Source organism: Chiroxiphia lanceolata, chromosome 2 (assembly GCF_009829145.1).
Source record: "Chiroxiphia lanceolata isolate bChiLan1 chromosome 2, bChiLan1.pri, whole genome shotgun sequence".
NCBI classification, from domain to species: Eukaryota; Metazoa; Chordata; class Aves; order Passeriformes; family Pipridae; genus Chiroxiphia; species Chiroxiphia lanceolata.
In genome coordinates, this window is record NC_045638.1 from 85,182,650 (window position 1) to 85,195,181 (window position 12,532).

A 12,532-nucleotide genomic window follows, 5' to 3' on the forward strand; every position below is an offset into this window, starting at 1 on the left:
TATGGACATTCCTGTATTATAGATAATAGCAGATAGGGATACAGAGATATTCCTGTACTACTACTGATCTCCTGGCAGCAGCCTACTGAAGTTTTGACCTCTTGGGGAGTAAGACTAGGAAGCAGAAAGTTATTTCTTCTTGTTTACTTAAAACAAACAGTAGCCAGTCTTCATAGACACTGATGCCAACATGATGTGTGCAGCCTGAGCAGTGCTGTCACTGGGACAAGAACCTTCACACTCAAAGCTGCATGGTCATGGGGGCACGACTTGGCATGTCAGCACTGTGTTTGTGACCATCTATTTTTATTCCTTAGCAACAGAGCAGCTTTTGAGGTTGGGCTTTGAGTTTGGGTTTGTGGGGGTTTTTTTATGTTCAATCTTTATTTGGCACCCTGGGGAAATTCCTGAGCAGAAGATAGCAATTTTTAAAAGAGAATAAATGCTAGCACTCAAGCTTTGCTGACAGCAACACCATGCACCAGTTCTTGGTTAGTGTGAAGTGCTCAGACCTGCAACCAAGGGAAACCCTCACAAGGACCAGGCCAAGAGTCACAGACATCACACTTTCTGCCTTTGCAAAACCTTGCCCTGGCATAAGAACAGGAAAAGATTTATTGGGTCAATAAATTGGTTATTGTAAACCAACATCTCCAAGGCTCTGAACTTCACTGTTCAGCAGCACTGATGGGTCCCACGATAGTTTTTGTCCTGTGGGAGACAGGACCTCTCAGCAATAGCACTGGCTCAAAGAGGGAGGGAGTGGGGGGGGCAAAGACATCACTACAGTACAGCAATTCTGAACTAGGATACTGTCCTTACCATAAATCATGGAATTATCAATGTCTCCCAGCTCTCTACAGCTCCCAAGTAAACATGCAAATTAAATCCTGAGTAGTTACATGAGAAAAGCAAATAACACCTGATGTTTCCCAACTCTGTCAGCAACATGGCCTTAAAAAAATTTAAAGAAAAGATTTAATCACGGGAAGGACAAAGATATCACATGGCTTGGCGGTTTCATCGGTTGTCATGGCAAACGAAAATCCCTGACTCTCCAACTTGTGTGTTTTAGAGGAAAGGAGACAACAAAAATGCCCTTTTTATGACTAGAAAGGAATGTTTTCCTAATAATCACTCATGAACCCACAGCACACTATATATAAACAGCTGCTCCTTCCCAGGAAAAATGTTTGCTGTTTCTTACTGAGCAACTCTTGGAGATCGAGGCAATTCAGTCCCAGCAGACATTCAGGCGTGGGTAATGAGAATCATGTGCTCTTACATGTGGTGACTTCTTGCCTGCCAAAGAGAGCCTGAACTAGCCACGAGGGGGGTCTCAGTTCCGTGACAGCTCTGCCACCAGCTCCCAGGGGAGGCTGCTGGCACAGCATGGCCAGGAGAACCTGGCAGCAGCATGAGTCCCCTCCCCTGCTCCCACACTCAGCATCATTGTGCCATTTCTTGCCTCATGTCCAACAATGCCTGTTTTTTTCATGTGTTCTCAAAGCAAGCCAAATCCATGGATATTTGGGTGAGTTTTAATCTGTCAGACAGGTAAAAGCAGCAAAGACACCACTGTGTTCACTCCAACCCAGGCAATCCAAAGCAACTTGCCTGAATGACCAGCATCACACATTTGTTACAGTAGATTTTCTAAATATAGGTGGGAGATTTATTTGGCTGTAACTTCAACAACAGGTCCCCAGAGAGGCTGCTCTTTCCAGCCACACTGCCTTTTGGTTTTGGATGCATGCTAAAAATCTGGGAAGTTGAGGATATCCACACAGCACAGTTACATCACTCATTTCACCACTAGGTCTTAGTTTGTTGGTTTGTCTCCAGCCCTTCCCCTCCTGCAAATCTCTCTCCACTCCTGGGCTTCAATGCCAGACTGTTTGTCTAGAAGGAGCAACAGGACCCTAAGGAATAATGTTTATTGCACAATGTTGCAAGCGATGTTCCTCTGTGGGGTAGGTTTTTTCTGGCACCCCCATCCACCATGATTCCATGGGGGAGATCAGAAGTTGCACAATCTCAGATGTGTGGCTGGCTGGAAAGCAGCCCCTTCTGTAATGAAAGCTACAAGCTCCTTTCCTTACTTCCCCCAAAAAGCAGCTATGTATCAAACTGCACCACTGCACTCCAACACTGGCTGTGTACATACACCAAGGGCCACATCCTACCAAAGTCCCTGGCCTCAGTCCACTTGCACTGCAGAGCCTTCACTGTGACAGCAAACTGAACCATGCTCCTCCCCAAACTTCACCCACAAAACTGACCCACAATCAGGGATGCCCAAGCAAATTAACTAAAGGCAATGGGATAACACATGGATAACTAGTTTGGATCCTTTATCTTTTGGATATGAGGCAGAAGGAAGGAGATTCATCATCATCCTCCCTGGTCAGGCTGTCCCTGCAGGACAGTAGGTGAGACACCCACTTTCTCATTTACAGCCTGCACATACCAAAAGGAGGTCACTGTGTATCGAGCACGAGAGAAACAAATTTCCACAATAACTTTTCAGCTGCAACACTGTGAATTGTGTCACAAGCTTCACACATTAACCCTTACCCACAACGCAAAGATGAAACATTGAGGTTGCTGAAGTTACTGGAAATGCAATCACAACCCATGTTACAAAGGAACTCTGCTCTTTCACCCAGGCAGTAAGCCAACTATGCAGAAAACAGGACTTTTCCATGGAGGACTCCTGTCAGAGTACCCCCTCAGCATGCTGATCCTGCAGCATCCCCTCCATGCAATGGTTGCTGGCTCGGTTTAGAGCCTAAAGTTTCTGGATTGCTGCACACATGGGTGGATGTGGGGAGGGATGGGCAAGGGAAAAAGCACAAGCCAAAGGCGAATAAAAGGCATGCTGAGAGAGGAAGGAAAACAGATAGAAAACGAAAACCAAGCAAGAATAATTATCTTTAGGTATTACAGCAGAGTGGGCTGGTACTGTTGGACACCACACAGTTTTACTGCTTTAAGTCGAAGGGATATGACAGAGAAGATATTTTTCATCCCAACTAGGAGACTTAGTCCCAAGGCTAACGCCAGCTGGCTACACTCACATGTTTAAGATCCTGACACACAATCCTGGAAGAAAGTGTTTCAGTCACAAAAAAAGACTGCATTACCAGCTTCCTAAATACATATATACTTAAATATTTTTCTTTAGGATAGAGTTTGTCAAAGGAGATGGTATGAGCCAGACAGACTGCGCTTATTGGGGTAAGGCAGATCTCACATTTGTTCATTCCTTGCATTTTCCCAATTTTGCACAAAACTATTTGGACCGACACCATTTGGTTTTTTTTTTTTTTACAAAATGAACTGACTACCCAAAAACATAACTTGTAATTCAAAACTCAAGGCATTTTCATTTAGTAAAATACAGAATTCCCTCTTCATGTTTCAGTTTCCCATTTATTCCACCATGCGCAAGCGCAGCCTTGCTGCCCCCCAGCACAGCACACTCCCATCAAGTATAAAGCAACATACAAACAACATAAGTGCACAGCTAATTGTCATTAGATATAAAGAGATGTCATGTTTAATGGAGTCCATCTAAAGCAAAGACAAGAGTTCCGTAGAAGTTCTACATTTATTTCCAGTCCTTTCTAAATGTATTTCTATACTACATGTGACTTCAGATTGGATATCCAGGACTGTACCATAGATCAGAGAACAGAACAGATTTTTGTGTGTGTGTCTGCATATTTATCCTCTTAGCAGAGAAAATAGGTAAAGACCAAGACCAGAAGTCAGAATATAAGATTTTTGGCTCTGCTTTTGATAGCTTGCAGGACAGGTCTTACGTGGTACTTGAGATTTTGTTCTTTCCTACCTAACAGTCATCAGCATTGCCCTGAAGTGGCACTGCAAGCCCAGATCCACCCATCCTGCAAAGCTCTGTGCAAGGAACTTGTGCAGAAGCATTATCTTAACTCTTAACTTTAAAAGCAGATTTATAAAAAGTCACTTGTTTTCTCTCTGAAAACACAGGGTTTGCAACGACTTGCACAATGTTATTGCAGTCAGCTAACTCAAGCAAGAACACGTGAATTCCAGCTTTGAACCACCTTTTCAAACTCCTCTGTTCTCCAACATATTTAGCTTCTTTCCAGTGGAAAACTTCACTCTTAATGTGCACTGCTGCTCTCTTGTAGCATAAGCACCTCAGTGTCTCTGCAACAGTCACGTGCAGAACAACTTAAACTGAGACAACTTGAACAACTGGATACATGGACGATCAAAAGCAAAAGAGAAGCTGCTGTGATGGTAAAGAATGCAGGCAGGGTAACAAGGCTTGTAAACTGCCTTCATCTGGACTGAGGTATTTGCTTAGCTGGCAGTACTACGGATTTCTAGAGGTGATGGTGAAAGGAAACAAATAATAGCTGTAAAGATCTAGGTTTAAAAGGAAAAAAAAAGATGGTTTAAAGAAACTGTGAGGCAATTTCAGGTTAAGATTATAAAAAGAAGAAATAAAATTTATAGACTGAAAAGGCAGGGAAAACAGGAAGAACAGAAGGATATGGCATGAATCTGGGATGTCTGGGCAGATGCTGCTGGAGCACGAAGGCATGAGTCCAGCCAGCCACACTCTGGAGAGGAGCATCCCTGTGCAGCACAGCAAAAAAAACAATCCCTAACGCTGGACTGACACCTACAGCTACCTACAGAGATAAACTCAAAAGCTGTGGGGTTGTCTCTGCCAAAAGTTAGAAAATCCTTCATTTTTAAATTTGCAAAGGAGATGCATATCCTGGCAAGACTATGCATTGGATCTGGGAATCTGAATTCAAACCCTGAGCACAAATCAGGTTTCAGTGCAAATCCCAGTGCCAGCCTGAACAACAGTCACTACAGCCCAGCTAACACATCCATCTGTAACAGAACATGCATTTGTAAGTCACAAATAGACTTTTCGTTCACTGTCAAAAGCGTAAAAGAACCCAAGGCAATCAGGGAAACATTAGGTATTAAAGGTCAAGTATCCTATTTGTGGTGAAATGCAAGTGGACAGGTTTTAAGTATTGTTTTGGCATAGAAATGTAGTTTGGCTTGTGGCACAGAAAAGTGCTCCACGTCCAAAAAAGCCTTTGGAGTGAAGAACTTCACCTCCAGTGGAGAAATAAAAGTTTTCACTGTGGGCTCACTAATCTGATGCTTTGGTTCAAGGCTCTATTGCTGCTGCTCTGCAGTAGCCTCACATACTGCCTGGGGTTACAGCTGGCACCTCCAAGTGCTCACTTAAATTGATTTGAGTTTCTTTTCTTAGCAACTAATAACCCCTCTTCCCCTCTCCCACTAGACTGAGCAAGCACCAAGCGAGACTTCCCAGGTACAATAGTTGCAGATGAGGGTCACATGGAAAGCACCACGATTGCATTTTTTTGTACATTTATTACACTTAAGCAGTCAGTGAAGATAGCACATGCTCTTTGGAGCAGGTCTGTGTCCTCTCATCTCTGTCCCAAAGCCAGCAAAATAAGGTCTGCGCATGGTCACAAACATCATCCCCTTCACCCTCAACACAAATGCACACTTGGACAGATCCAGAACCTGGTTGTGATAAGCATGTAGGAATTAGGAAGCCATGATTAAATACGTAATATAAAATGAAATTAAATTAGTCCTTCATCATGCTTTTACAACAACCAACACTTCAAATGTAAAACTAACTCAAACATCAGCTGGTTATTTAAAAGCACCAGAGGTTACAGACTCTGTATGTGTGGCACCTCTGCTTTGCGCACTTTTTAGACTGTTCTTCTCCCTTTTGTTATTTGCTACTTGTTGGTACCTCAGTGTGCACAATACAAGTTTTCTTTATACCAGGTTGTACAGAAGGTTGTATGGACTCCAACAATATAAACGAGTTGTGCTTTGACAGAATATATTACAATTTTTTTTGGTCTGTCACACTGAAAGCAGCCTTTGGCATTTTTTAAAGAGTGGAGTTACAACTCAAAGGCTTCACTCAACATGTAACTATTGCACACTTTCCACCACATGCATGCCCACATGTACATCCTTTAAATTTTAAAGGGAGAGTAAGCTGTGCATAAACAGTATGTACATTTCCCCCCTTTCTTCATTATTAAGAGTAACTTCAAGTCTATACCATGATAACACTTAAATTCAAGGCAGGCTGATGGCCACACAGTACTCTATGCTAAGAAAAATCACTTACTAAGCATTATTGTCCATCTCTGAGCACTCTATACACACAAGCAAGTCAGGGAAAAGTAACAGACAAGTGACTTGCCCAAGGATAGAAATTTGGGAGTAGCCCCCATGGAAACCAGACCTAAGCCTTAAACTCTCTTTGTTGGACTATTTCATCTCTTCAGCCTCTTTTCCACTGATATCCCAAACTCTGCTCTGCTTTTCTTTACTATCATTGATGATTATCTTATAATTCTGCAGTCTCAATATCCACTTCCTCTGCTCTGGTATCATGCCATATACATTTTTGTCTTTGTCTGCCAAGAAAGCGCTGAGATTATCTCGGTTAGAGCATGGTGCTAATAACATCAAGGTTGTGGGTTTGATCCCCATGCAGGCCTTTCACTTAAGAGTTGGGCTCAGTGATCCTTGTGGGTCCCTTCTGACTCAGAATATTCTGTTATTCTGACTTAACTACATCAAAGGTGTAATAGGGTTGGTATTTTTCTCTGGGAACTATTTTTGGGCTGTATTCAGGAAATTTCCCCTTTTAATTAATAAGTTTTGTATAAAAGCTAGAGCTACCAAAACAGAATATAATCTTTTCTTCTAGCTTCTCTTCCCACTCTCTCCTAAGGTGCTGGAGGAGAAGTCACCCATGATGACACAACCATTTCCCCATGCAGACAGGCCGCATCCACTGCTCTGCAACTGCCCAAATTCTCCCTTATCCATTAATGCCTTAGTGCCAGCTCCACTCCCAGACTCCAATAGAAATGTCTTCTACCCTAATTTAACATTCTGCATTTAACATGCAGCAACTGAACTGGTCGATGCAGATATCAGGTAGCTGATACTCATCTAAGAAGATTTCAGATTTCTAGCTTAAAACAGACATCATCCACCTCCTCTTAAACCCTCTCCTCCCTTGGCTCACAGAACCGCCCTTCCCTTCCCAACCAAAGCTTGGCCAACTGACACCTTTGCTGTTCACACAGGTCATTCATGCAAAGAACTGGTTTAATCTCAGTTGGCGAGAGAATTATTTCCTGAGGAAGTACAGCGGTGAAGCTTTCTAAAAAAGTCCAGCATCCTCTCACATCTCAGTTATTGCAGTTGTCCCTCTCTAGCCTCAACAGACCTCAACCTGGATCATTGGCATTCGCATTCAAAAAAAAAAAAATACTGTTAAAGCACAATTCTCCCAATTTTCCCCATTTGTATCTTCAAGGTTTCCCACTTTTTCTCTTTCTATGGCTCCCCAACTCCTTGTCGTTCCTTTTCACACTCATCTTACAGACTAGGCTACATCCCACTAATCATCCTTAATGCAAAAGCAAGCCTGTCAACCATGCTCTTCCTCATACCTGGTCAGATCTCCCAACAAACACCCACTAAGCCTCCGCCCACTCAAAAATTTCCCTGCCTGTTAGTGACCGTAACCTGTTGTCACTCACCAGAAAGTGCTGAGCTCTACTAGGTAGAAACTCTTTTGCCATTGCACAGTTATTCAGGATACGAGGATGGGCTACGGAATGCTGCAGCAAGACACAGTGACACAAGGCAGAATGAATCTTGCTTGAATGGCCGCTCTTAATTTAAAGCAGCAGGTCTCTTCTCCTGAGGCTTATCCTACTGTCCTAAATGGAAATGTTAGGCTGTTATGCCCATGCCACTCATCTTCCTCCAGGTCTGATCTACAGAGAATGGCAATTCCTCCTGGATCCATCAGACTGAGAGCTGACGGTGAGATGAAAGCATGTGGCTCAGGTTTCTTGTAAACAGTAGAACAGTAGGGAATTATGAAGAAGGATTATAAGTGTGACACAGAACGTATTTTTAATATTTACAAGGATTTTTGTGACTGTTCGGAGGGAGCCCTTCCTGTGCAAAAGCAGAAGTGTGATGGAGTCTTTTTCACTTTCCCAGGAACAGCCAAAATAGCCACTCAGAGCAAGAGGACAAACGACCTCAATCACACACTAAGGCACACTGGGACCCACTTCAAGGTTAGGCTGAAATCACAAATGTTCCTTTCTAAAACTAGAAGTTTGAGAGTGAAATGTCAGAGCTTTGCACAAATCCCTCAAATGCCAAACAAGCTTCACAAAATAACCAGTACATCAATCTTTCAGCTCCTAAGAACAGCCCACACTCCCAGCAACATACAGCTCTTGCACATGAGAAATCCAGCGCGTTTCAGGGTACAGCTTTTTTCAATGTATCTCTATGTATCACAACACATATTAAGACTCAATTAACACATCCCGCCTTTAAAAAGGCACACAAGTTACAAGCCCTTCCTTCCTTTCTAGGAGGAGACAGATGCTGATTACAGGAAGCAGTTATCTGTAACAATTCTCTTCCTAAATCATACCGATTGCCTTGCCCGTTTGAAAGGTTGCATTTGCTACATCAGAAGAAAAAAAAGACCTTTATTATTAGCAATGTCTGAACCACTAACAGTCAAAATTGTTTACTTACTGGACACATTTTTTCTGCATAGCACTGCTTGAATCCCTGTAACACCTTCCCAGACAAAGTGTCATTAACATGCAAATGAAAAGTTCATACTTCTCCTTGAGATGGCATACAATTGTAGTCATAAGTAAAGGTAATGAAAGGCTCAAAACAAGACAGGTTGGTTACACATGTCACAGTAATGCTTGCAAATCAGTCTCTCCTCTAATTACCACAGTATTTCTAGGAGGAATCGATTACAACAATATGGATGAGTGGGATCCTAAACCTGAAAAATGTACTGAATTGAACATTAATGCACTCATTGACTGTTATCAATAGATATATTTAATGGATGGTATGGCCTAGCAAAATACAGAGCTGACAGGGTTCTAAATATCTAGAAAGACCAGAATCACGGACACAGAGGCTTTAAAATACTCCCAGCAACAGAACATACCAAAAATATAAATTCATCCACCAGGCTATAATTACACTTTGCATTTTGTTTTTATTGTAAGATTAGTGTGAGCACACAGCCAGGCAGGAAGCCAAGCCACAAACTGTGCCCTATTGACTGCTGAGGTCTCCATTAGGTGCTACAAACAGAAATACTCATTTGCCCAGACCAAGCCTAAAGATGATGCAGTGAAACCTCTTCTCCATGCCAGGCAAGCGTTGGATGAGCATTGCCAAACAAGCATCTGAATTCAACAAGCTCCCTGCCCCTTAAAACATTATACACACTTTAACTCTGTTTTCTTAGGAAAACAAGCTTTTGCAATCATCTAGCCTGACCAACAGGCTCAAAAGTTACCAAAGGAAACAGTGTTTCAGCAAAATTACAAAGACAACAAAATTTCTACAATTCTTTTGATCACCAGGCAGCTGCGATGAGCCCAAAATCAGAATCCACATGGTCACTGACCTCTGAGTGGGCTGACCTCTGCCCTTGACATTTTTTATTTGGCTGCAACTGGCGGGTTCTTCAGGACAGTGCTGCCCATCAACCAAGAGCACACTTAGCAGCCATGCATTTCTTATCCAGATATTCCTATCATAGCTTCCAATTGTAACTATGTATTTTACATTATCCAGTTTCTGAACCTCTCTGTCTAGTGCTTCTGAGCCCTTGAAGATTCAGCACTCAGCAATCAGAGTTGAAAGTGCTCAAAACCTTTCCAAAACAGATGCTCCTCCATGGGACACAAAAACTGATGATTCTCTTTATTACTAAGTGATCTGACACCCTGACACCTGTGTCTAGCCTATTAAAGCACTAACTGCTCTGGTAGATTACACTGTACCCAGTGGCACTGATTTGTCTTACCTACCTTTGAGGGATTCACCAAAATGTCCAAGTTAGTCTTATACAAGGTCTGGCTTCCCTACCAAACATCTGAGACAAACATCTCTGAGCACTTCTGAATCTGCCATCTCCCTCCAGTGATGGTGTCTGGGACCTAAAATAACAACAATGTTATTTAGACAATGCAACTTAGGTGCCTATGATTCAGGGTAGAAGCCAAGGCTCCACCATTCAGTGAACAAACCCAACCAAACAGAACAAATTCTAAGCCAACATCTTTGCAAAGCTATTTACACTTTCTGAGAGAATTTAGGGTTAATGGGACTTCAGCTTCAGAGTAAGTTATCTAGGGTATGCCTTCCAGTCTTTTTGATGTACAGGGCAAACTCCAAGCAACTGCGCCTCTTGCCTCCATTAGAGGAAGACATTACACAGCCAGCTATACCAGCCTGAGGAACCACTGAAATCACACTGTTGCATCCCAGCATTTGAATTAAGACATCCAGAAACAAACAAGCTCTGCAAGAAAAAACACCCTGTTGCGAGCACAGCTCTTTCTGCTTGACTGGAATTGAACCAATATCACAACACCATGAGACTACAACAAAAATGCCATGTTTCACAAGAGCGTCACTTGATCTATAAGAATCAATCACATCAATGGTTAAGAAAAAAAAAAAACCAACAAAAAACCAAACATCACAATTCAGGTAGTGTCTGTTTGTTTTCTTATTTCCCTCCCTGTGTCACCTCCACCACTTGCAGAACTGCTTTTCTTCCTTGCTATCCTCTCACGTTCAGCTGCCAGCTGCACTGCAATATCCATCACACAGCAACTCCCTGATAGCTGGTGGCTGCTAAGGTAATATTTACACTATGGCTTGCATTACAATTTATAAAATTCTTTGGAGTTCTTCCAAAGGAAGAGCCTCATGTAAATCGAAGTTATTAGTGTCATCTACAAGATAAGTCCAGTTAAGAATTTGCTAGCATTCACTGTGGAGACTGCAGATCTTTGAAATATCAATCAATGTGCAGCAGAGGGGCTGAGTAATAAACTTCATTAGCATTGCTGGTAACACTTCTCTTCAGTAGCATACAATAAATCACTGATGAATATTCAAGGCATCCCTCTGAGGTTATCTCCATTTTACAGATGGAGGCAACCAAGAAACAAAGTTTAGAAAGGGTTTGCCTGTAAACACAAAACAGATGCAGAATTCAGTTGTCTTGCCTTCAAAATACAAAATATGTAATTCTAGACGAAATTGCAAATTATATAGATGGATTTGCAGTGAAATTAAGGAGACTGTCATTCCCCAAAATCACTAATGGCTATTCCTACCCAAGTTACAGCACTGGTTACTCACATTACAGTAACACCTACAGACTGCAGAGAACTGCAGATTCTCACTGGAGAAAGTAGGGACTAACAGAAGTTCTATCTCAAAGACTTTATCAAGGATAATGAAATCCAATCTATACATAAAATACAGGAACAGTTATAAAGAGAGTGATGACTCAAAAACTGCATCAGAGGAAGTGGACTAACCCTCCAGAATATCAGACAAACATCAATAAATTCATTAGCTAAGCATCACCCAGCATTGCCCAGGAGATATTTTTAAAACCTTCCTCTGTATCTTCAAGAACTGATGTCATCAAGCAAAATGAGAAATACTGTGAAAGATGTGCTAACAATATGGAAAGAGTTTTTATGTAGTTTCACACATTTGCCAGCAAGAAGTTTGACATTTAAGCAGGATGACCTGGTTACTAGTGGCTACTTTACAAACTGGTGCAATATGTTCACGCTGCAATGACTGACAGCTGCAATAAAACAATAATTCACACTAGGGTCTTCCTTCCTGTGGCAACAGCTTTTGTAAAACTGCAGATTTTAATGGGATACTTGATTTAGCATTTATTACAGAATAAGCTTCCTTTATTCTAACAGAATTAGCCTCAGCCCACAATGAATGTCTTCTTTGGTTATTTCATTGTGCAAATCAATACTCAATTTATTTTGAATTTCTTCAGTTGTGAATTTCTAACTACAGTGGATTTGTTTTAAAGATGCCTTTATTTATTATTATTAAATACCAGCTAACCACCCACATTGAATCAGCCTAGGGGCACTATCCCAAAAAGTTAACCTAGCAAAAAAATTAATTTTAAGACTGACTTATCTAAGCAGTTTTCCAACCCAGAGGCACAACAGATTAGCGACAACCCTGATATAAGTGAGATGGCCCTTGACAAAAGTCTGAACATTCACAATGACCAGTGTGAAGTTACTAATGATGGAAGCACACATCTCTGGCCATGCATCAGCTTGAGAAGGAGCTTTAAAGATCACCCATATTACATTCACATCTGCAGTAGAAAGCTTAGGAATGGTCCATAATAACCATGTATAATGGCACAGGACAGAGAAATCTCAAGTATCTCCAGCACAGCGATGTCCAACGTGACCCAGCAGACATTTCTCACAGGCCATACTTTTGAAGACCATTATGTCAGTGTTTCCTAGTGATACATAGAGACCAGTGACCTGCACAGTCATCTGCAAGTGCACCA

General features: G+C 41.9%; 1 protein-coding gene across 4 annotated transcripts in view; it reads right to left on the minus strand.

The window, feature by feature from the left end:
* RAB30 (RAB30, member RAS oncogene family) overlaps positions 1–12,532 on the minus strand; it is a 48,955-nt gene that overhangs the window by 27,687 nt on the left and 8,736 nt on the right. The window contains exon 1 of one of the 4 annotated variants that reach the window (XM_032678860.1): positions 9,974–10,106. The exons of the other annotated variants lie outside the window; for them this stretch is intronic. The gene's annotated coding sequence lies outside the window, so the exon portion shown is untranslated. Of the gene's footprint in view, positions 1–9,973; positions 10,107–12,532 lie in introns of those variants that run through there. 4 annotated transcript variants of the gene reach the window in all.